This window comes from Elephantulus edwardii, unplaced genomic scaffold, assembly GCF_000299155.1.
Source record: "Elephantulus edwardii isolate Elephantulus edwardi_28Jun2011 unplaced genomic scaffold, EleEdw1.0 scaffold00134, whole genome shotgun sequence".
NCBI lineage: Eukaryota > Metazoa > Chordata > Mammalia > Macroscelidea > Macroscelididae > Elephantulus > Elephantulus edwardii.
The window spans coordinates 8,739,777-8,765,634 of record NW_006399884.1 but is presented as its reverse complement, the minus strand read 5'-3'; the positions used below and the strand labels follow the sequence as shown (position 1 = coordinate 8,765,634).

Genomic DNA, 25,858 nt, shown 5'->3' with positions numbered 1-25,858 from the left:
TTGGTCAGGTCTGGCAAGGCGAGAGCAGGAGCTGAAAGCAAAGCTTTCTTAATGTCCTCAAAGGCCGTCTGATGTTCAGGATTCCAGGTAAATTGTTCCTGATTTCTGGTTAGAGGATACAGGGGGGCTGCCAAGGAGGCGAACCCAGGTATCCACAGGCGACAAAACCCAGCTGTCCTTAGGAATTCCCTTACCTGCTTCGGTGAGGAGGGAGTCGGGATGTTCATTACGGTCTTTTTCCAGGCCTCTGTTAGCCACCTTTGGCCATCTCTCAGTACATACCCTAAGTAAGTCACTTCAGTTTTACACAGCTGGGCCTTTTTGGCTGAGGCACGATAGCCTAAAGTCCCCAGCTCTAGTAGAAGCTTCTTTGTACCTACAATGCATTCTTCTTCAGTTAGAGCGGCTAGGAGCAGATCATCTACATACTGTAACAAAGTCACCTGAGGGTTGCTGGTCCAGAACTCACTGAGGTCTCCGTGCAGGGCCTCATCAAACAGGGTTGGCGAATGCTTGAATCCCTGGGCCAATCGACACCAGGTTAATTGTCCCATTATCCCGGCCTCAGGGTCTCTCCATTCAAAGGCAAAGATAGCTTGGCTAGAGGGATGCAACCTCAGACAGAAAAAAGCATCTTTCAAGTCTAAGACAGAATACTATTTTCTCTCAGGCGGTAGCATGCTGAGGAGAGTGTAAGGGTTAGGAACTGTGGGGTGTATGTTCTGCACTCTTCGATTCACTTCTCTTAGATCCTGCACTGCCGTTAGTCATTTGTCCCTGGCTTTTTCACAGGGAGGAGAGGAGTGTTCCGGGGGGATTGGCATGGCACTAGAACCTCTTGTTCTATTAGCCTGAGGATGTGTGGTCGGATTCCCTCCTTGGCTTCTTTACTCATAGGATATTGTCTAACTTTAATGGGGGAGGCATCCGCTTTTAATTCTACTACTATTGGTGGAACATTTTTAGCCATACCTAACCCCCCTGTTTCTGCTCAGGCTTCTGGGAATTCTTTTAACCAATCTACGAGGTCCGAATCTTTAGCCTCTGTTTCTGGTTCATGGAGCCTATATTCTTCTTCTAGTTGATCTACTAGGGCTAGAGTGCTAGGCTTGTTGCTATCCCAGGTAACTTCAGGCCTCCTTGGAGTGAACTGAATTTGGGCTTTCAGTTTAGTCAGGAGATCTCTTCCTAAGAGTGGGGCTGGGCACTCCGGTATAACAAGAAAAGAGTGAGTCACTTGATTTTTTCCTAAATCTATAGTCCGTTCCGTGGTCCATGGGCAGAATTTTTGTCCAGTGGCCCCTAGCACCACTGACTTCTTTGTGCTAACCTTCCCCAGGGGCTGCTTCAGAACTGAATGTTGTGCCCCCGTGTCTACCAGGAAGCCAACGGGGGTCCCTCCCACAGATATAGTTACTCTAGGCTCGGGGGGGGGGGGTTGGGGGATCCGAGCCCCATATTCCCTAGTCTTCATCTAGGGTGAGAATTTTGGACGGCTTATTCTTTTTCTTGGGACACTTTTTAGCCCAGTGTCCCTTGTCTTTGCAGTATGCACACTGGTCTTTGTCCAACTGCAGTTTCTTTTCATATTGCTTTGATCCCTTAGTGCTCAGGTGCCCTGTCTGTCTAGACCCTGCCCTATCTCTTTCTTTTTCACTCACTACTGCAGCCAAGATTTTTGTCAAATTCCTCTCTTGACGGCGGTCTCGCCGGTCCTCACGTTCCTCTCTTTCTTTCTTTTCTCTCTCTGCCTTCTCTTCCTCTGTCTCCCTCTTGTGGTACACTTTCTCAGCTTCTTTTACTACATCCCTCAATGTAAAATCTTGTAACACCTCTATGCGCTGTAATTTTTTCCTGATGTCTGGAGCAGACTGCCCAATGAAAGCTATAACTACTGCTGTTTTCTGTCCCTCTGATGTGGGGTCAAAGGGAGTGTATCTCCTATAGGCATCCATTAGTCTTTCTAGGAACACAGAGGGGGGTTCAGTAGGTCCTTAAAGGACTTCTCTTACCTTAGCCAAATTAGTGGGGTGTCACGCAGCTCCTCTGAGACCTGCTATGAGAGCCCGACTGTAAGCGGATAGCTGCTCCCTACCTTCAGCAGTGTTATAATCCCAGTTGGGGCAAACAAGAGGAAATCCCGCATCCATGGCAGCAGGAGTCTGGACTGGCTGTCCTGCAGCATCTCGGACATTTTTCCTGGCTTCCATCTGAATTTTCTCTCGCTCCTCGGTAGTGAAGAGGACCTGGAGGAGTTGCTGGCAATCATCCCAGGTAGGTTGGTGAGAGAACATGAGGGACTCAATTAGTCCAATAAGCCCTGTGGGGTTATCTGAAAAGGAAGGATGGCTAGTCTTCCAATTATAGAGGTCAGCAGAGGAAAATGGCCAGTACTGGAGGGGTTGGAGTTGTCCTGGCTCTGGGGGCCCCCCGTAGGCTCATATGGGGAGAGCCACAGTGGAATCTGGGCTCTCTAGACCCCTCCGACTGTGAGTCCCCCGTGCTGGTCCCTGGGGGGCACTTGCAGGGATGGGGGGACTGGTATCAACCTGGCCCTGATATGGGGAAGGATTGTGGAGCATTTTAGGCCACTCAGGTGGATTTTCAATCTCAGGATAAATTTTGGGTGGTGCTGATGGTGCAGCTTCTGGGGCCAGAGGAAATCTGGACTCAGAAGTTCAGGCTTTTAGGGCTAATGCACGCGGAGGGGTGGTATGGTTCTTCAAAATCCAAGGTTTTACCCACGGCAGTGGATTCTGCACTAAATCCTGCCACACGATGATGTATGGCTGTTGGTCAGGATGCCCGTTTGGTCCTTCCTGGAAAACAAGATCTTTAACTGCCAAAATGATTGTTAAGTCAAATGCGCCCTCTGGTAGCTAACCGACTCCCAGAGTGGGCCACTCAGAGTTACAGAAGGTTTGCCAAGGTCCTCTTTTAACGTTAACGGAGAGATTATTAGCCCTAGTTCTTATGTCAGAAAAATGTCCTAAAGTCAGGGAAAGGGGTGTCGTTAGATTCTGTCCCATTTTAGTCGCCCACAGAACACAGCAGACACTCACAAGAAATATAAGACACACAAGAAGCTCTTTTCGCAACAACCAATTGAAAGCTGCTTCAGACGGGAGAGCCCTCTGGGCCCCTCCTCTCCAGTGGGACACTCTAAGTCCCTCAGACGGACCAGAGACCATTAAAGCCTCTGGACCCGTAATCCACCCAAAGGAATGTCTCCCTCTGGGCCGTGACTCGTGGTTTTTTTTTCAAGCACGTCTGCTTTTGCCACAGTCACAAACTGAAAGTAAGCTGAAAATAAAACAGACTTATGAACACACAGGTTTGGCGGCGTCGCACAGACAAAAAAAAACAAATAAATTCTAGCGGATCCTCTTACCTCCAAGTGTCTGGCTGGTGGGTTGTGGGGGTGGCTGCTCGATCCTGGACGAGCCCCCAAATGAAAGACCCTAAACTAGGGCTTTTCCCAGACCGGGCACGACCCCGAGCAACTCACACCAGATCCGCTTGCTATAATCACAAGAGGCTTTATTGACGAAGTTTCGGGACAACTTGCATCTCATATAAGAGACAGGGAAGTCGACCCCGAGCCCCAAAAAACAAGGGAATTTATACTAGGTCTGGGTGTTCTTTGGCGTAGAGATAGCTCATTGGCTCTTTAGAAAAGGAGAAGTTCAATTTTAGGTCAGGTGCCTGCTGCTGACGTTAGTTAAAATATGGTTTTTGCCAGTAATTGTGTCTTCAGTTTGTGGTCAGCTAGTTCCTGGAACACAAACATTCACACATGATCAAAGTATACAATACAGATCAAAGGTATAGGTTTTTACAATACAGATCAAAGGTATGGGTTCTTACAATACTTGGGTTTGGGGACATTATTATTATTTTTTTAAAAATTTTCCTTTCAATATGAAAGTTATTCAAAAGATAATATTCCATAGGGAAGGAGGCAAAGAGCCAGGACTGGAGCCTGAAGGTATTATCATCGTTTTAGATCAGAAGGATCATGCTGTTTTAATTAGACAAGGAAAAGGCCTTTTAATGTATATGAACATACCACTGTTTGAAGTATTGTGTGGCTTCCAAAAGCCACTATCTACTCTTGACAGCCAAACCATAGTCGTCACCTCTCATCCAGGTCAGATTGTTAAGCAGGAGGATATTAAATGGGTGTTAAATGGAGGCATGCCAATTTACAACTTACAGTCATATGGAAAATGGTACCTAATCATCAAATTTAAGGTTAACGTTCCAGAGAATGACTTTCTGTCTCCCGAAAACTCTCTCTGCTGGAAAAACTCTGACCTGAGAGGAAGGAGGCAGAAGAGACTGATGAAATGGATCAGGTAAAAGGTGTGGACTTTGAACCAAAGCAGGAAAGATGATGCCATTACAACGGAGAAGCACCCCAGAGGTGGGGTTCAGTGTCTGACCTCTTTACGGGTGCCACTGAGCCCACTATTGGCATTTGATATGCAGTAAGTGCATAACTGAAGGACTGTAATCATAGTATACTCACTACTTGGCTGTTGGGTTGTTTGGTTTTTTGGGTTTTTTTTTTAATATTCAACTTTAGCAATGTTTTAAAGTTAAATGAATAAACTCTTATAAATGCTAAAAAAAGAGAAAAAATAAACACTTGTAAGATAGGTGAAGGGAAAGATGATATAGATGGAATGGATATCAAATATTATGAGTATTATAATTAATGCTCTGGAAAAAAAATGTACATGATTGAAAACCCAATAGGAATTGCAAACGTTCACTCAAATCACCATTGAAAACAAACCAACTATATTTCTATTTTAGTTTTTATAAAATTACTTTTACAATGTTTTCTTTTTTTTTCTATAAAGCAGATCCTGTGGCCATTGAGAACATAGACAGATCTGACCTTAGGCAATGTTTTGTAATTCAGTTTCAAGTGGAATTGCTTGTAGCCTATCCCTGACAAAGAGCATGTGCTCACCCAGTCAGTCAAATTCTGACTCACACAAAGCCTACAAGCACAGAGTCTGCCCCCTGGTGCTTCTACGGCTGTAAATCCTTACAGAAGCAGACTGCCTCACTTCTCTTTCTTGGAGAGACTGGTGGGTTTGAACTCCCAATCTTCTGGTTAGCAATTGAATGCTTTAACTTGTATGCCACCAGAACTTTTTACCAAGTGTGTGTGTGTGTGTGTGTGTGTGTGTGTGTGTGTGTGTGTGTACCAAACCTACTGCTGTCAGTAGATTCCAACTTATGAGAACTCAATTGTAAATCTTAACAAGAACACACTGCCTCATCTTTCTATGGAGAAGCAGCTGATGCATTTAAACTATCAACCTTTTGGTTAGCAGCACAACATGTACATACCACCAACGCTTCTCTAGAGGACATGTTGTTGTTGTTGTTCTAAGCCATCAAGTGGATATATAATGCCAAACTGACCCTCCAGTGGGTTTTCAGAAGCAGAAAGTCACATGGGAGGAGACTGCCCATCTTTGTCCCATGGAGCAGCTGGTGGACTTGCATTGTGTATCTTCGGGTTGACAGTGTTAATGCCTTACCACTAGGCCACCAGAGCTCCCTATAGAAGATACATACATATTAAAGACGTATCACAGCAGCAGCATGCTTTCAAGATTCTTGTCTGTAATTTGCACATATGTTATAGAATACACTGACCTCCTACTTTTATTAATTAATGCAAAATTTGCATAGCTGACCCTCCTGTGGGTTTTCAGAGGCAGTTAATCCCACAGGAAGAGAATGCCCATTCTTCTGCCGTGAAGCAGCTAGAGGATTTGAACCATGTGACTTCTGGATTGCAGTGCAGCTAGGTGCTGCAGAGTTGACTATGACTTACAGCATATGAATGTGTAACTGAACAGCCTTATCCTTCCCCATCCTCAATCATGCTCAAGGTCATTGTTATAGTCACTGTGTCAACCTATCTTATTGAAGATCATCCTCTCTTTCACTGACCCTCCACCTGATGTCTTTTTCCAAGGACTGGCCCCTCCTGACAACATGCCCAAAATATGTGAGACACGGATTTACCATCCTTCCCTCCAAGGCGCTCTGGTTGCACTTACTAGATAATACACAGTAAGATAGGAGGAGGGAAAGGCAGTACACAGTAAGGGGATTCCCAGACATTGTGACTAGTATAATTAATATTAAATTAATACTAAATTTATATGAATGATTGGATCAAAACCAAATATGCTTTGTAAACTTTCTTTCAAATCACAATAAAACAAATTAATTAAAGTGTCATTTTTTAAAAGGTCTCTATGTACCCAAGACTTACCTGGCGGTTATCATAAAGGTGGTGCATGATAGGACAAGGTTTGGCTGGTTGTTCACAGGGTCACTATGAGTCAGAATTGACTTGATCCTACCTCATAGCAGCAGCAACAGGCACCCAGGAAAGGAGTCTTATTGGCACAGTGGCTCAGTGCCCAACTGCTAACTGAAAGATCAATGATTTCAACCCCCCACCATTCTATGGGAGAAAAATGGGAAATCTACTTCTTCTGTTCCAAAAGAAACCATGGCCATTGAGTCAATTTCTTACTCATAGTGACCTTGTAAGATGAAGTAGAAACCACCCTGTAGGATTTTTGAGACTGTAAATCCAGGGTGGTCCTTTGTATAATGAAAACTGGAGGGGAGAATGTCATCAATAGTGTGGAGGGTGTAAAACGGATATTGTGGACAAACTGTATCCATTGCTGTCTCCAAGGCTGGGATGAAAAACTCCCATCATAATTTTTTTTGTTGTTACTGTTAATTATTCTTCAGTATCTTGATGATTGGCAATCTTTTAGATTCTAGTTTGTTTTTAATAAGGATTTTTTTAATGATTTGCTTACAAAGTTTGTATACATTGTGTTTCACACTTTAGTCACATTGTGTTTCGTACAATTATTTTCATGAATTATGTTTTTGTTGTTGGTTTTTTTAATTTCCATTCATTCATTCTTGCTCTTTTCTCCCCTCCCAACCATCTCCCCTAGTACACTACCCTCTTGGAAAAGTAAAAGACAAATTCTTTGATTGTTTTACAATCCCTCCCCCAGGTCCACTCCACCATGTAGCCTTCGCTCTAGACTCCTGTCATGACAAAAATACCTAATCACATATCCCTTTTATACAAGTTTTCTCCCTCATCTGTTTCAATGCAGTATACGTTATTGAACCCATCTTTCTCAGTCTCTCCCCAACGCCACGGTCAATCCTGTTTTACAACAGTGGCACCATGCAGTATTTGTCCTTTTGTGACTGAGATACTTCACTCAGCCTAATGTCCTTCAGGGTCACCCATTTTGAATAATATTTCATGAGTTCCTTGTTTTTCAATGCAGCATAGTATTCCATTGTGTGAATATACCACAGCTTCTCTGTTCATTAATTTGTTGATGGGCACTTAGGTTGTTTCCAACTCCTTGCTATTGTGAACAAAGACGCAATAAACATGGGTGTGCATATATCTGCTTGGATGTCAGTTATGGCCTCTTTGGGGTATATTCCCAGTAGTGGAATTGCTGTGTCAAATGGTGTCTCTATTTGCAACTTTTTGAGAAAGCGCCATACCGCCTTCCACAGTGGTTGTACCATTTTACATTCCCACCAACAGTGAATCAGGGTTCCACTTTCTCCACAACCTCACCAGCATTTGTTGCTTGCTGTTCTGTTAAATTTTGCTATTCTGTTTGGGGTGAGATGGTATCTCATAGCTGTTTTGAAGTGCATCTTTCTTAGAGCTAGGGATTTTGAACATTTCTTCAAGTGCTTGTTAGTCATCTGAATGTCTTCTTTGGAGAAGTGTGTGTTCATATCCTGTGCCCATTTTTCTATTGGATTATTTACCTTCATCTTGTTGTGGTGGGATTATGTTTTATAAAATTAATCACCATTGGACCTTTCCCATCTCATCATAAATTGATGATTTCTAAAAAGGAAAACAATGCTCACTGGTACACAATAGCCCACATATGGAGCCAAAGTCCTGGAATTTAGTGCTGGAGAGAAGTTGTACAGACAAACTTATAAGTATGCTTTTATCAGCTAGCTAAAGAGCACTATACACTTGTAAAACAGAGCAGGAGTGGCTTGGAGATGGCCTATTCTGACCTCTACTAATGCCACAATGGGAAATGTCCCCATCAACAGCATCCATAGTATAAAATTAATTCCCATGAGATGAGACAGGGTCCCTGCCCTCCCACATATATTTCTACTAATTGCAGCACTAAGTTTACTGCTCAATTGGGTCCAAAATCCATTGCAATAGTGTACCTGCCTCACAGAACCATATTCACAATTACAGGCTTTATTAGGGAAGTCAACAGAATACAAATAAGGAAACATGAATACCTTTTTTTCAGTCAGGACTGCTTATAAAGTGTGCTCATAAGCCCCTCAATCTTCAGCCTCACAGCTTCATGTCAGTGTTACAAAGCTCTTTAATCAAGCCAGTTATGGTATCCCCCTCCCCCATTCCCCTTAGTCCTCTAACAATCGTGGGTGAAGGCTCCTAGCTCTGGTTCCCATGAGGTAGCAGTCCCAAGGTCAATTCTGTCTCACGTCAGGTCTCTAGTTCTCTGCTGTGGCTGTTGCTGCCCTGCAGGCTCCAGTCTAAGTGGAATCTTTGGCCCCAAAGGATGTATGCTACCTTCTCTGCTTCTTCTTTTCCAGTGGTGGTGAGATTCCCAACTTCTGCTGCTTAATTTAATGGTAAAACTATCCAATTCCCTTGTGAATAGACTAACATATCTATTTGCATATTCCTGCCAATTCACATGCAAAGTTAAAGTCAATGGCCAGGAAAGCCATTTTGAACAATAAACCCTTGATACCACAATACTGTATTATGCCTTTGAGCTGTGGTGCTGAAAAAGAGTATTGAATATGCCATGGACTGCTAAGAAAATGATCAGGTTCATCCGAGAGAGGGTTAAACCAGGCTGTTGCTTGGAAGCAAGAATTCTGAAGCTTCATCTGACATGCCTTGGGCATGTTGCAAGGAGCGATCAGTCCTTGGAGAGGAACATCATGCTTGGGAGGTTGAAGGGACGGTGCAGGAGAAGACGTCCCTCTGTGAGGTGGATTGATTCACTGACTAGGGTTATGCGATAGGTGTGTTGGAGGCAGTGAGATTGGAACAGGATAGAGCAGGGTTTAGGGATGTTATACATAGGGTCACTATGAGTCGCAGGTGATTCGACGGCACATAACAACAATAACAACAACATATTACATGCAAGACGGGAGGAACCCTATTTTTTTTTTAGTAAAAGGTGAAAGATTTATTCGATCTGAAGAGAAACAAGAGTATTGGGAGGAACCCTATTAAATAGTGCTTTTTCTATCCTGACATGCATGGAGTTGATAGGACTTTGTGTCAAGTCAACTGGTTTGCATTTTTTGTTTGCTTAATACATTAAATGTATTAGTGCATTACTTTGTGCAAAAGTAATAGGTTACAGTAGACTATTTAAAACAATGATGTAGAGGAAGGGGAGACCCAATATTATAGAACATAATTTTCCATACAAAAGAGTATTTTTCACAAATCCAACACTCAAAAGAGTCCTCTGGTTTGGGCAACCAGTTCTGGCTTTCAGTGAGTTAATCACAACTCAAGGCAACCAAACTCATTGAGACCATCATTTTTGTCAGAGTAGGACTGTGTAAAAACCAGGAAATCACTTTAGTGTGCTGTTACCAGCCATTTGAAAAAATAAATCAAACTTCACTGAAAATATCAGAGTGCAGTATGTATGTCAGGATAAGAATAGCTTTACGACATCTTTTTTTCAGTTACACACATGTATGTCTTAAGTACTCAATTGCTAACAAGAAGGCTGGCTACTCAGACTCACCAGCCAGCTACTCAGGAGAAAGAGGAGACAGTTTGCTTCCATAAAGATCAGAGAATTGGAGGGACCTCTGGTGGCCTAATGGCAAGAAGCTACACTACAATCCCTAAAGCATGCAGTTCAAATCCACCAGATGCTCTGCTGGAGAAGGAGGGCCAATCTCCTGTGCCAGTTGGATCTGATTTTACGGTACACAACAATGGGAAAAAAGGAAAAGAAAGAAAAAATATTAGAACACTGGAAACTCTGTGGGGCTCTTCTACTCTATACTACAGGGTCACTATGAGTCAGAATTGATTCAACAGCAGTGGGTTTGGTGTTGGGGTTTTGTTTGTTCATTTATTATACCTGCCTAGCAAATCAAAATGTAAAATAGACTTCTACTTTGATTGCCTAATAAGGTTTTGAAAACACTTTTCTGAATGGTCTCTCTCATTGCATTGAGTCAGAACCAACTCATAACTGACTCTTCATTGTGTTTCTGAAGCTGTAAATCACTAGTGAGGATATTTTCTATCTTTGTCCTCAGAGTTACTGGTGGATTAGAAACACTAGAGAATTGAGGCTTTTGGGTTAGCAGCACAAGGCTGGGTTAAATTCATTAACAGGAATGACTTAGCATTTTAACTTCTTTCCTGCACTATCTCAGGATCTCTGCTTACAAGTTTAGCAGTTGCTGAACCAGAGCCCATACAAATCAAACTAAAAAGCTATCTTATCTATTAGGACCACCAGAGTAGCTAATGAGATTAGCAAAACTAAAAGGAATCTCTTCAAAATGCTTCACACTCAGTAGAAGTAAAGCAAGAATTTAAGATTACAGAAAAGAGTCCTCACTATTAACAAGATAGTATTTTTATCTTGATGTTTATTTTTAACTCTATTTTATGTTTCAAATATTTAATTTAGTATTTGCTTTTATTGTAAACCAACTCAAATCCTCTTTAGTGTGAAAAAGCTTGGCTAAAACAATACAGAAAAAGAGAAAGACTCATGATAAATAATTTGTCAGACCCAGAAGGGGTGGGGATGTAACCCGGTTGTTAAGCTCTTATTTATTGACTTCAAACCCTTCCATACTCTACTTTATGAGGCTGGAAGTGGAACTTAGACCCTGAAAATTACATTTATCCTCTAAAAAGAGGCTGTTATTTTTGTCAGGTGCTGTGGAGTTTGCTTCAATTCATAACTATTTGTTCAATTCTGCCAATCAGCAAGAAGAAGCAGTAAGAGGTTTTGTGATATGATGGAAGATATTGACTACATTCCACTGACAGCCAGAAGAATGAATGAATGAATGAATGAATGAATAAATCAGCCTTAGAAGAAATACAATCAGAATATTCCTCAGAAGGAGGATGGCAAGACTTCAGTTCAATTACTTTGGACATATCATCAGGAAAGATCAACGGTTAGAAAAGAATGTTACTTTTGGTGGTGTGGAAGGTTAATGAAAATGAAGAAAACCCTCTAGGAGATAGGTTGACACCAAAGCTGTAAAAATGTACTCAAACACACCAGTAATTGTGAAGGTGATGCAGGATGAGTCAAGCTTTCCTCCGTGAACTCTCTGCCTACTGAGGCCAACAGCATGGCCAACAAGAGGAGGAGCTTTGAATGCTGGAGAGAGGATGAGCAGGAGTGTACGGCAATCCCAGTGTCAGCACCTGTGTCAGACAAAAGACATCAATAATCTCACAGACGTCAACACCTACTGGCCAGCACCCATCTTCAGGGTCAGAGTGTCAGCTCCATATGGCAATTCTTTCAAGCTTCTATCTGTTCAGCACCAATGAGTTGGTTTCAATTCAGAGACGCTATGTACAACAGAAGAGAATATTAACAGTCCCTCACCATCTTCACAACCACTGTTATACTTAAATCTATTGTTACAGTCACTGTGTCAATCCAGCAGGTGTTAAAACGGTAACAATTTTAACCTCTTTGTTCTGCTGTTTTATGCAGTTACTACTTATATGTCTTCATGTTCCCTTTCTATTTTTTCAGTTTTTCATTACCTGAGGAGGAATTCTTTATCATGCTGAGATAACGAGGTTGTTTCTGTCTCCTGGCTCCACCCTGGGACAGATGGGTAATGCATTATGTTTTGAAGATAAGGTTGGATAAAGAAGCTGAAAATTACAGGATTTCTAGCTTTCCTTTAGCCCCAAGCCTTCACTGAGTATACAGACTTTGTGAAAGAAATGACAATGAAGAATGAGCAAATTTTGCACAATGATTTATTCATTGCAAATACCTGTTAAAAAACCCTATTAAGGGTAATTATACCTGTGGACTTCAACTAGGGGACTACACAGGAATCAGATTGACTACATCTGAGTAATGATGTCAGCTTGAGGACTAAGGTGCATCTGATTCAGGCTAAGGTCTTTCTGCTATGCAGCTGAGAGCTGAACAATGAATAGGGATAACAAAAGAAGAAGTGATGCCTTTGAGCTGTGGTGTTCCCATGGACAGCCAAACAAACAAACAAATGTCTTGGCGAGGATGTAGCCAGAGTGCTCTTGGATACAAGAATGATAAGGCTTTGTCTCACATACTTTGGGCATGTTGCTAGGAGGGACTATTTCTTGGAGAGGGACATGATGCTTGGAAAGGTGAAGAGTTGAAGTCGACCAGGGAGAGGAAGACTCTCAACTAGGTGGATTCACATGGTGACTGCCACAATAGGCTCCTGTTTGTTAGTAAGTGTGATGGTGGCACAGGATAAGACACAGTTCAGATAAGTTGTTCACAGAGTCGCTATGAGCCGTACTTGACTTGATGACCCCTAACAACAACATCTGTGAAAAGAATCAACTGAGAAGCTCAATGTCATCAGTTCAAACAAGATGAGGGACTGACTGTGAAACAGATCATCAATTACTCATGTGCAAATTTAAATTGAAACTGAAGAAAATGAAAAACAAGTGCATAAGAACCAAAATATGACCATCAGTCTATCCCACTTGAATTTAAAAACCATCTCAAGAATAGATTTGATGCATTAAACACTAATGATAAAAGACCGGTCATGGCTGACACCAAGGTTATCATCCATGAAGAAAGCAAAAGGCCGTAACAAAGACAGAAGAGAAACAAAAGACCAAATGGATATCAGAAGAGACTGAAAATTGCACCAAAACTTTGAGAAGTCTAAACAAAGGGAACAAATGTCGATGTAAACGAGATGAACAGAAGATTTCAAAAGGCAGATCAAGAAAAGAACAAAAATATTTTACTAAAAAGTACAAACATTCAGAGTGGGAGAACAAAAAGGGCAGAACTCTGGTTTGGCATTTTCTCAAACTGAAAGAACCGAAAAACAAATTCAAGCCTCGGGTTGCAATACTGAAGGATTCTATTGTAAAAATCTTGAACTACGCAGGAAGCACCCAAAGATGAAAGGAATGCATAGTTATTGTACCAAAAAGAATTTGTTGACAATGAAATATTTCAGAAAGTAGCATGAATAACAATAATAGTTAAGTTCACGCTGCATCAAAGCCACTGGCAAAAAAACCAAGGACCCAGAAATTGATGACGTTTCAATTTACATATTTCAACAAACATATGGAGCCCTGGACATGCTTGCTACTTTATGGTAAGAAATTTGGAAAAAAACTACCTGGCCAACTGACTGGAAGAGATCCATATTTGTTCCCATTCCTAAAAATTGTGATCTAACAGAATGTGGAAATTATCAAAGAATCCAATTAATAACACATTCGAGAAGATTATTTTTTAAATTACTGGAATAGTACATTAGCAAGGACTCCCAGAAATTCAAGTTGAATTCAGAAGAGGCTGTGGCAAGAGAGATACCATTGCTGATGTCAGATAGATCTTTGCTGTAAACAGAGAATACCAGAAAGATGTTTATCTGTGTTCCATCTGACATACTTCGGACACCTTGCAAGGTGGGATCAGTCCTTGGAGAGAGATGTCATGCTTGGGTGGGTGGAGGGCAGTGCAAGAGAGGAAGACCCTTGATGAGATGGATTGATTCAGTGACTGGGGTAATGTAAGTAGGTGTGTCAGAGACAGTGCAATTGGCACAGGAAGAGCAGGATTTAGGGCTGTCATACATAGGGTCGCTATGAGTCGCAGGTGACTCGATAGCACATAACAACAACAAGAGTATTTGACTAGGTGGGTCACAACAAACTATGGCTAACATTGAGAATAATGGGAATCCCAGAACACTTAATTATGTTAATGTGAAACTTAGACAAAGAAGTTATTGTCTGAACAGAACAAGGGAACACTGTATGGTTTAAAAATCAGAAAAGATATGCATCAGGGTTGTATCCTTTCTCCACACCTATTTAATCTGTATGCTGAGCAAATAATTTGAAAATCATTTGCAAATCTATGAAGAAAAATGTGACATCAGAGTTGGAGCAAGTTTCATAAAAAACCTGCATTATGCAGATGGCACAACCTTGCTTGCTGAAGGTGAATCACTTACTCCAGAAGATCAAAGATCTGCTGCACTAGAGAAATCTGCTGTTAAGGTACTAAAGAGCCAATGATGATAGTTTAAAGACTAACATGCACCTCTTCCAAGCAGGTTTGTCCTAGAGAGGATAAAACCAAGTTGTTTCTTGGAGGCCAGGATTTTGAAGCTCCATCTGACATACTTTGGGCATGTTTCCAGGAGGGACCAGTCCTTGGAGAAGTAGATTATGTTACAAAGGATGGAGGGACAGTGCAGGAGAGGAAGAACATGGATGAGATGGATTGACAGTAACTGGGGTAATGGAGGTAGGTGTATTGGAGACAGGAGACTGGCTTAGAACAGGATAGGGTTCAGAGCTATTGTACAGTGTTGCTATTAGTCACAGGCAATTTGATGGCACATAACAACAACAATCCAAGCCATGTTGTTGTTATGTGTGACCCTATGTACAACAGCTCTTAAACCCTGCTCTATCCTGTGCAAATTGCACTGCCTCTGAAACGCCCATCTCAATTACCCCAATCACTGAATCAATCCACCTCATAGAGGACCTTGCCCTCCTGTGCTGTCCCTCCACCCTCCCAAACATGATGTCCTTCTCCAAGGACCTGTCCCTCCTTACAACATGTGCAAAGTATGTCAGACGAAGCCCCAGAATTCTTGCTTCCAAGGAGCAGCCTGGTTTAACCCTCTCCAGGACAGTCTTTTCAATTACTTGAAAGTTGGGAAATGAATAAGAAAGACTGAAGAAGAATCAATGCCTTTGAATGGTGATGTTGTAGCAGAGATGTAAGGATAGTGAAACTTCATCTTACATACTCTGCGCATATTGTCCAGATGGGCCAGTCCTTAGAAAAAGACATCTCGCTGGGAAAGTTGGAGGTCAGAGACAAAGAGGAAGACCCTCAATGGGAAGGACTGGCACAGTGAATGCAGCAATGGGCTCGAGCCTACCAGAGATAGTGAGGAGGGCACAGGAGAGGGCAGGTTCAGCTCTGCTGTTGAGAGGGTCTCTCTGAGTTGCAGTTGACCTATTGGCACCTAACAACCACCACCACATAGGCTATTAGTGATTGTGATCGATCAAGACAAAACACTGTTTATCTATAGGAAACTACATGAGTATTATATTTTCTCATTATAGCACATATAACATGCATCTAACAAGTGTGACGTCATTATACAGGTTTGCAAACCATACAATGCACTCATTGTATGAACTGTGGTACTCAACAATTTGAGACCTGAGTTTAGACGTTGAATAGCTATAAAAATTGTATGTCTGTAGTTCTTCATTATCTTTCATTGGCACAAAAGTTGTTGAAAAGGGGAATATACATTTCAACAATTTATTACACTACACAAAGATCATGTTATGTTTTCTAGCAGAAAATTTGGGATTATTTTTAGGGATTTATTTTCAATTTATGTAGGTATAACATGTTATATGCATGGAAACAATTTTTAATTAATAATTTTGGGAGAAATTGAGTACTTTGAAACAAACTCAGTCTTGTTGATGGAATCCTTCTCCTATCTCTAATGAAAGCCAATTGGTGACTACAGAGGTCATATCTGATGTTGCCCTTGTTGACCTGGTTTGCAAATGTAGCCAGTTTCTTCTGGAAGAAAGGAGGCTGATTATCCAAGCCTAACCCTGGAGCTGCCCCTGGGGGCAAAGTTTACATAAAGCATATTTAAAGAAAGGAAATCAAATGCAGACACAACAGCGTCCATACTGATGGGTAACAGCCAAGGCTTCACCTTGAACTTTATTTAACCTTGAAGGCTAAACAAAATCACTTCACACTTACTATTTATTTATCCAAGCTGTCATTGCAGTGCCATGTAAATGGCAGGTCCTCAATCATGAGGAAAATTGGAACAGAGAGCTGAGATAGGAACAGAAGTCTGCAGTTTTCTTTACTTAGCTCAGCCATTAACTTATAAAGACGGGCTTACACCTCCTTGTCAGCCATATTCTCACCATTCAGAAAATGCAGCTACTGAATAGCTAATCAAGCACTGCTGATAAAGAGTAGGGAGAGGCCTCATCAATATCATTATCTTCATTCACTCTCTGTTGGATCTGCAACAGAGTATTTATACACAGAAAGCCCATCCCATACATAGTAGTTTATACATGCATAAAAACATAACCAGGATGGTTTGGCTATATCTTTAAAAAGTCTTTAAAAAGGCTTATTTATCTTAGTATGTTTTGTGAGATTGTTGGCTCCCATTATTATTATAGGGAGCTCGAATGGCTTAGTGGTAAGGAATTGCACTGCCAATGCAAAAAGTGTGAGGTTCAAATCCACAAGTTTCTATGAGGGAGAAAGATGGACAATCTCCTCCGGTGAAATTTACTGTCTCTGAAGACTCACTGGAGGGTCAGCTAGCGGTCCACTCCCACCTGAAAGTACACAACATTAGTATTACAGAGATTTTGCCCATAAAACCCAAATTGTTTTATGATAGTAATAAGACAAAACTATAATTAAAAACTAATACAGTGAAACCTGGGAGAACCAAAACCTGAAGGACCTGCCTTACTTTTCTGGATCTTACAAGCTTCCTGCTCTGACTAGGTACAGCCTTACCACTCTTCTGTCACCCTTTTTAGTGGAAGTATTTGAGCCTGCCTCCCACTGTTCACAGGCTCTGGCTTTCCCAGGTTGTATTGGAGCAGCTGACTTTGGAGAAGAGGATTAGATTTTTTTTTTTTCTGTTTTATGTTTCTAGATTTTTCCATTTTGACACACTGCGATCAAGTGGGTTCCTGCTCATGACGACCCTCCTTCAGGTTTCCCAGGCTGTGAATCCTCACAAGAGACAACCCATCCCTCAGAGGAGCTGCTGGATTTGAGCCTCCCACCTTTCTGTTAGCAGCCCAACTCATTATGTACTATACTACTGGGGCTATTTTTCACTCAGAGGAGGTACTAATTTAAAATTCTGTTTAAAACATTTTTAATGTTCTCAGTGATTATTTCTGACTAGAGGGATTCCAGGGGATTTAAATTTGTATTTTCTTAGGGAGCTCTGGTGGCCTAGTGGCAAGAAGTCCAAGAGGTGAGCAGTTCAAATCCACCAGATGCTCTGCTGAAGGAGGGGCAGTCTCCTCCTGAACCAGTCAGATCCGATTTGATGGTACATACACACAAAATAATAATAATAATAATAAAATTAAATAAAAAGAAAAAACTTGTGTTTTCCTTTTTGAGCTGTATACAGAGAAAACCAGGCATTTTATGAAAAGATATTTAAAGGCTCCTTGGTGGCACAGTGATTAAAATGCTTGGCTGACAATCAAAGAATCAGTAATCCAAAGCCACCAGTTGCTCCTGGTGAGAAAGATGACAGGCTTGGGAACCCTGTGGAGCAGCTTCACTCTGTCCCTGTGGGGGTCCCTGTGGGTGGGAATCCACTCAGAGGCAGTAAGTGGGTTACAAGAACATTAACAAAACTGTTGTCCCTTTTCCTACGGGAAGTGTAACAAATGTATTAAGTTACAAGTATGTCTCCTCTTAGGAGTCTATAAACCCTTCTTCACCTCATTAATCACTAGCCCCGTGCAGAGAGCTTCAGCAGCCAGAAAAGATGGTTTGGAGCCATAGTGCTTGGCAGGGAAGGCTGGAAAGCAAGGATGCTTCTTGATGGATACTGGTAAACCAAGTCATTGTTTTTGAAAACTGACAAATAAAAGGAAAGCATAAAGATTTTATATAAATTTTTTAATGTAAATTCTGCCTATGGTTAATAAAACAGTAAGGATGTTTTCATCACAGGTATTTTCCAACAAAGAGTTTCATATAGAAGGAAGGAAGGAAGTACACATTTGCCATGCTGTAACCTCTAACAAGGTAGTTTAATGGCTTGGTGGTCAGGAGGCAGGCTGCTGACTCCAGGGCACATAATCAGAATCCACTAGCACCTCCACGGGGCAAGGATGGCCAGGCTCCTCTTGTGGGATTTACTGCCACTGAAAACCCACAGGAGGGGCAGCTATGGGTCTGTTCCAGCTCCATTGTTTGCGACTCATAGCGATCCTATGTACAACAGCCCTAAACCCTGCTCTATCCTGTGCCAATCACACTGCCTCCAACACACCCATCCCGATTACCCCAGTCACTGTCCCTCCACACTCCCAAGCATGATGTACCTCTCCAAAGACCTGTCCTTCCTTACAACATGTCCAAAGTATGTCAGACGAAGCCCCAGAATCCTTGCCTCCAAGGAGTAGCCTGGTTTAACCCTCTCCAGGATGAATCTGTTTTCTTGGCAGTCCATGGTACATTCAATACTCTTCTCCAGCACCACAGCTCTAATAGTGAAAATATTTGTGTTTTCATTCTCTGACAGACTTCTAGCATACATGGTTCAAGTTTTCATAGGTTTTGCTGTAAATAAATTCAAAAAACAAGAAAAACAACCAATATGAGGTATGAGGTGTCTCTCTAATCTCCACTTATAAAAATCTCTTGAGTACAAAATGCGTAACCCTGGAGGACGTTAGGCTGAGTGAAATATCTCAGTCACAAAAGGACAAATACTTCATGGTACCACTGTTGTAAAGCGGAACTGACATTGGAGTTGGGGAGAAACTAAGAGGGATGAGGGAGAGAACTGTTTAGGAGGAATATATGATTAGCTATTATTGTCATGACAAGAATCCAGAGTGAAAGCTGTATAATGAAGTGGACTGGGGAGAGGGGATTGTATAACACTGAAATTTTTTTTTACTTTTCAAAGAGAAAAGCAAACTGGGGAGTAGGGGTGGGCACAGAGGAAAGTACAACAATGAATGAGTGGAAATCCAAAATCTCTATAAACTTTCATTAAAATAAAAAAAAATAATTTCTGAAAAAATTTCTTGGGGAATTAGGAGGATAAAACTTAAATCCAATCAGTTTATTAAATACAAAGCTGATTAAAGTACAATAAAACCACAGCATGGAAACATAATCAACAAACCCTCATGTAGACCACTCTACAAAAAGAAGGATGTCTTAGTCAACAAACAACTCTGGAAGATTGAAAAGATAGAGGATATAATTATAGATTCAGAAGCAAGCCATAAAAGCCTTATCAACCACTCTATAATCATGGAGGTGGTGTGTTGGTTTTGTGGCTTGTTTTTTAATCTCATGTAAATGAATTCTAACCTGTTGAGGTCCTGCATTACTTGTTGGTCTGATGTTCAAGTCCACCATCAGCTCCTCAGGAAAAAGATGACTCAGTTGGTTTCCATTAAGATTCAGAAATCTTACTGGGTGTCAGAATCCAACAGCATGTTTGGTTTTGTTGAGGATGTCCTTATCTTTTGAGATATATTCTAAAGTAGTTAGAGATAAATTGACATTTTATTTTCTTCAGAACATTGGGGAAATACAGAGTAAACAAGAATGTTACATTTTGAAATTTGCCATTTTAAAGTGTGCTTAATCCATTAATCATCAATCATTGCTGTCAAGTTGAAAAAGATTCATGGATGACCCTCCAGCAGTTTTCTGAGGTAGTAAATCATGTAGCAGGAAACTGACCATCTTTCTACAACAAAAAAGCTGAGCCACCTGACTCTGGGTTAGCAGCGCAACTCCTTACTCACTAGGCAGAAAAACAGTAACTATTGAATCAACTCTTAATCTAGGGTGGCCCCATGTGTGTGGAGCCGAGCTCCACAGTTTGTCAGGGCTAACTGCCAGAAGGCTGCCAGTCCTTGCTTCTGAAGGGGCTCCAGTAATTTCAATCTTTAAGCTTTCAGTTAGAAGCCAAGTGTGTTAATCTTTTACACCACTAAAAGATTCCTAAAGTTGTTGCAGTACAATGCCATCCCCAATCAACAGGTTGTGGAGAAAGTGACACGATGTGACATGATAATGTGCCATATAGTGTCCAGCCTGCTCATTAGATTAACTCTTGGAGCTCTGAACCACAATGGAAAAAGTCCAGCCACCCTGAAGCTCCTATGCTATGGGGAGGCTCCAGCCACGTGAGCAGGAACAATCCCAAATGAGACCAACATTTGACCCATTCCAGCGCAGACACTGAATATCACGAGTAAAGAATCCTCGATTACTTCAGTCCTCACTATGCTCATCTTCCAATCTGAGTTCCCAAGCTGGTGCTTCCAAGCTCTAGGCACTGTGGAGTGGAGAAGTCGCTCTTGCTATAGCCTGCCCAAATGCCAAGGACATAATGACATGGTTTTGGGAGCTGTTTGTTACACAGAAGCAAATAATAGGAAAATGTTGCATGATTTCCTCTGCCTGTCATATTGCCATAAACTAGTGGCTTAAAACAACAAATTGCCATAAACCTAGTGGCTTAATAGAGCAAAAAAATGATTCTCTCACACTTTTAAAGATATCAGTAGCACTCAGTGAAAATCAAGTCAAAATGACAGCAGCAATACATTCCTGGAGGCTGTAGATAAATAGTTATTCCTTGACTCTTCAAGCCTCTGTGGTTTGCCATTTCTTACTTATGACTAACTCACTCAAATTGTCAAAAGCAGCATCTTCAACTCTCTCTCTGTACCTTCATATCTTCTACGTGTGTGTGTGTGTGTGTGTGTGTGTGTGTGTGTGTGTGTGTGTGAGAGAGAGAGAGAGAGAGAGAGAGAGAGAGAGAGAAAGGGGAGAGTGAGAAGGGGGGAGGAAAGAGAGAGATTGATTTCTAATTTTCTCTTAAAAGGACACCTGAGAGGGCAATTAGAACAAGGGAGATGATACTCCAAGGTGAGTTCCCATATCAAGATTCCTGACTTGATCACATCTGCAAAGACTTGTTTGTTATATAAAATCACATTCACAAATTCCAGAGATTAGGCCAGAGATATCTTTGGGCAGGGACTTCCCTCCACCCCTAAGCATTGTTGCAAAGATCACTGTATATTGTTTTGTATCTTTCCTTTTTAAAAATAAATAAATAAAAATGTAAGGAGCAATAGAAATTCGTTTTCACCATGACGTAGTAAAATACTCTTTTAAAACAGAAGTTGTAATGGTTACATAATAATTGGCTGAGTGGCTGTACCATATTTTAGTTAATCCAAAAGCTTACTAAACACCTTCTGTTGACTGTATTTGAAGGTTGTTTTCTAAACATAACTTTATGTTTAGAATGTTGTTGTTGTTATTGTGTACCATAGAGACTGAAATGACACATTGCTGACCCATCAGTGGGTTGTGAGAGACAGTTATCATACAGGAGGAAACTGTCCATCTTTTTCCTACAGAACACCTGGTGGATTCGAACTGCATGCCTTTGGTATTGCAATGTAGCTTCTCACCACTAGGCCACCAGAGCTCCTTATATTAACCTACCTTGTTGTTGTGAACCATTGAGACAGAACCAACCCATAGCTGACCCTCCAGAGGGTTTTCAGAAGCAGTTAATTGTATGGGAGCAGACTGTCCATCCTTCTCCTGTGGAGCAGCTGGTGGATTCAAACTGTGTGCAGAGCAGCTTCTTGCCATTAGCCCTCCAGTGCTCTCTATATTAATTTAGCCCTGGTGGCCTAGTGGTGATTGAAGCCGAGCTGCAATCCTGAAGGCACACAGATCTAGGCCACCAGCTGCTCTGCAGGAGAAGAATGTACAATCTCTTCCCATGTGATTAACTGCCTCTGAAAACCCACCAGATGGCCAGCTATGGGTCAGTTACGATTCTACAGTACACAAGTTATATTAACTCACTATCATCAATGAAACAAGTATCATTTCCTCATCGCCACCGAGTACTGGATTTTTAAAAAGTTTTGTGCTGTCTCCTAATATTTCTTTAGAAGTTGTTATGCATTTAATTATGTTCTGAGAAAAGTAGAAAGTCAGTGAAAGACCCTTACCAAGATGGATTGACACAGTGACTGAAACAGGGGACTGAACATGTTGAAGTTCATGAGGCTAGAGCACAGGATGGGGCAGGGTTTCTATCTGTTCATAGGGTTGCCCCGAGTCCATAGTTGACAGCACCTAACAACAACAAAACATCTATCGGTTTGATTAGACTGTGATTGTCAGTATTCCATAATTATCTACTTCTTTGTGAACTAATATGCTAGAAATCATGATCTCTATGATGTTAATGAATCAGGATTAGATGGTTACATGTTAATGAGGCAGGATACAATCTACAACAAATGAGCAGAGATCTAAGGCACCAGACTAGCACTAAGAAACTGGCTTTGACAAGCACTGTGGCATTTGGACAAGAACAAACTGGGAGGAGGGTAGAGAGAATGGTGCAGCGGTGAATGAATGGAAACCCAAATCTCTGTAAATGTTTATGAAAATTAATAAAATATAATTATAGAAAAAAAAATGCATGATCTGTAAGGTGGCATGCAGGGCAAAAAGAGCTGTTTCACATGATGGACCAGCCTAAAGGAAAAGGGAACTCTGACAACAGACGCATCACAGTCAATTCACCAACATTAAAAAAACAAAAATAATCTAGGACACCAGGAAATACAAAGAGAAGAAGAAAATAATCCCTGTCATAGTAAGTAGGAAACAGAGTTTAAAGAAAGAAAACTGCCTGTCACTAATGTAAGAGATTAAAAAGAGTTTATGCTAACAAATCTGTATTTGAATTTGATCCATTCATAAAAAGAATGAAAGGAAAATACTTTTAGACAGATAAGAAGGGGAAGAACGAATATATCTTGTGCCTAACATCAATATACATGCATGATGAAATCAGTATTAAAATTACTGTTAGTATTTTTCATAATTTTGTTTTACTCTCGACTTCATAAATCTCTTTATGATTTCCTGCTTAATTTTTGGTCTTAAAAATACTCTTTTTATTTACAAGAAAGCTTCTTTAAAACACAATTTCAAATATATAAATTTAATTCCTAAAAAAAAAAAAATAAGAAAATAGAACAGAGATCTTCATTTGGATCTGGGATCCCTACAGGGAGACTTGAAGAATGATGTGAAGACATACAGAAAGTTTAAAAAGAAAAAAAAAAAGACATACAGAAAGTTTCAAGGAATATCAGGTCTACAGATCATTATCTGTCCAAGGAGACAAGGACATTCCCAAAGAGCAGATAGATAAGCCATCCTGAAGAGCTGGTACCTTCATTTGACCTTGCAAACTCCTACACTGAGAAAAACAAAACAAAGTACTAAAGAGTAAGGCTATCAGTTTAAAGACTTTAGTTGTGTCTGACCCAACCCATTGTGTTTTCAGATGCTTTGTAAGAACATGAAAGTTGGACCATGAATAAGGAAAACCGAAGAAGAATTAATGTCTTTAAATTGTAGTGTTGGTGAAGAGTATTGAATAGATAGACCAGACCAAAACAACAAATTAATCTGTCTTGAAGAAAATACAACCAGGATGCTCCTTGGAGACAAAGATGGTGAAACTGTGTCAATCCATGTGGTTGAGGGTCTTCCTGTCTTTCATTGACCCTCCACCATGCCAGCTATGATGTTCCTTTCCAAGAAATAACCTTTCCTAACAACATGCCCAGTCCTTGGAGAGGGACATTATGCTTGGGAGGGTAGAGGAACAGCACTGGAAAGGAAGACCTGAATGAGATGAATTGACTCCTTGACTAGGGCAATGGGGGTAGGTGTGTCAGAAACAATAAGGTTGGCACAGAATAGAACAGGGATCAGAGCTGTTGTACATAGGTTCGCTGTGAGTCACAAACAACTCAGCAGCACATAAAAACAACATTGTGCCCAAAGTATGTAAGATAAAGATTCACCATCCTTACCTTCAAGGAGCACTCTGGCTCACTTTCTCCAAGAAACATTGATTTGGGTTTTTCCAGCTCATGGGATATTCAATATTCTTCTCCAAAACCACAACTCAAAGGCTTCAATTCTTCTGTCATCCTTAGTCATTTCCCAGCTCTAAAATGCATAGCAAGTGATAGAAAAATACTGTGACCTGAATCAGGGGCACCATAATCTCTCAACGAAACCAACATGATTATTCCTCGGTACTCTGGAGAAGTCCCTGGCAGCAGACTTTCCCAATGCAATTTTTTTTTTTTATTTTTTGGCTGCTGGTACCAAGGGTGTTGATTGTGGATACAAACAAAATGAAATAGCTGACAATTTTAATCCTTTCTCCACCTATCATGATGTTGCCTATTGCCCCAGTATGGAGGACTTTTGTCTTCTTGATACAAGATGCAATCCATACAGAAGGCTGTAGTCTTTGATCTTCTGCAGCAAAAGCTTCAGGTTCTTCTTACTTTCAGCAAGCAAAGTTGTGTCATCTTCATAACGCAAGTAGGTTTTTAAAAATTCTTATTTTTTTTATTGGTTTGCATACAAAAATTGTATAGACTGTGGTAGCCCAGGTTTTTGACAAGTTTTTCTCCAATCCTAATGGCATATTCTTCATAAAGTCCAGCATCTTGAATAGTTTTCTCAGGGTACATATTGAAAAAATATGGAGAAAGGATACCATTCTGATGCACTTTTTTCTTTTTATTAATTTTTATTTTATATTGGTTTGCATACAAGTTCATAAACATTGCATTTAACACTATTCTTCGCTTACATTGTTTTCTACAATCATTCCGATACTTCTTTCTCGATTGTAAGCCATGTAGTGTTCCTTTGCTCTGTTCAGATTACAGCTTCTTGGCAATTTACTTGAGCATAATGATATGTTCTACGATTCCCATTCTTCTCAATGGTAACCATAATTTGTCAAATACCTTTGCATAATCAATAAAGTGTAAATAGATATTTTTCTGCTATTCTTGCTTTCAGCTAAGATCAATCAGCAATTGTATCTCTGATACCACAGCCTCTTCTAAACCCAATGTGAGAAGCTGACAGTTCTCTAGCAATATTCTGTTCTAGATGTTTTGGGATGAGGTTCAGCAGTATTTTGCTTGGATGTGATATTAATGATATCATTTGACAATTTCCACATATTTCCCTGAATCACCTTTTTGGGGAATGGGAGCAAATATGGGTCTATTCCCATCAGTTGGCCAACTGGAGAGGTTCAGAAACCTGAGGTAGCAGGTGAGAAGGCAGGGAAAGTGCTGGCTACAGGCTGATGAATCCAAAATCAGCAGGCAGCATAACAGGCCACAGCTCAGTTCCCAACTGATGGAGGTGACAAGCCAGATGTCGTATCCAGATTGATTAAAGAGCTATAGAACTTTGCCAGAGAGTCTAGATGCATATTTTATGCAGGTGACACCCCTGAGGAGACTCCCTTTACAGTGGATCATGGTTGTGACTAGAATAAGGGGGTTGTGTCTCACCCTAATATTATTTCAGATCAAGTTTTATCCCCTCACAGAGAACCATGGAGGAAAACTATATTGTTCTATAACTGGACACATTAGATCCTTACACAAATGCCAAACCATAGAGTCAGGACCAACTTGATACTCAGTCTTACTACCACAACTATATAACATGAAGAGGCTTACATGCATAAAACAATTTGAAGTACCAAGCTGTTGTTAGATGCTATCAGCCAAGTAATAACCTTAAAAATAAGGTGGAAAGTATCA

The 25,858-nt window shown here is 40.9% G+C and overlaps 1 pseudogene; it reads left to right on the top strand.

The window, feature by feature from the left end:
* LOC102854319 overlaps positions 1 to 25,858 on the top strand; it is a 67,202-nt pseudogene that overhangs the window by 19,293 nt on the left and 22,051 nt on the right.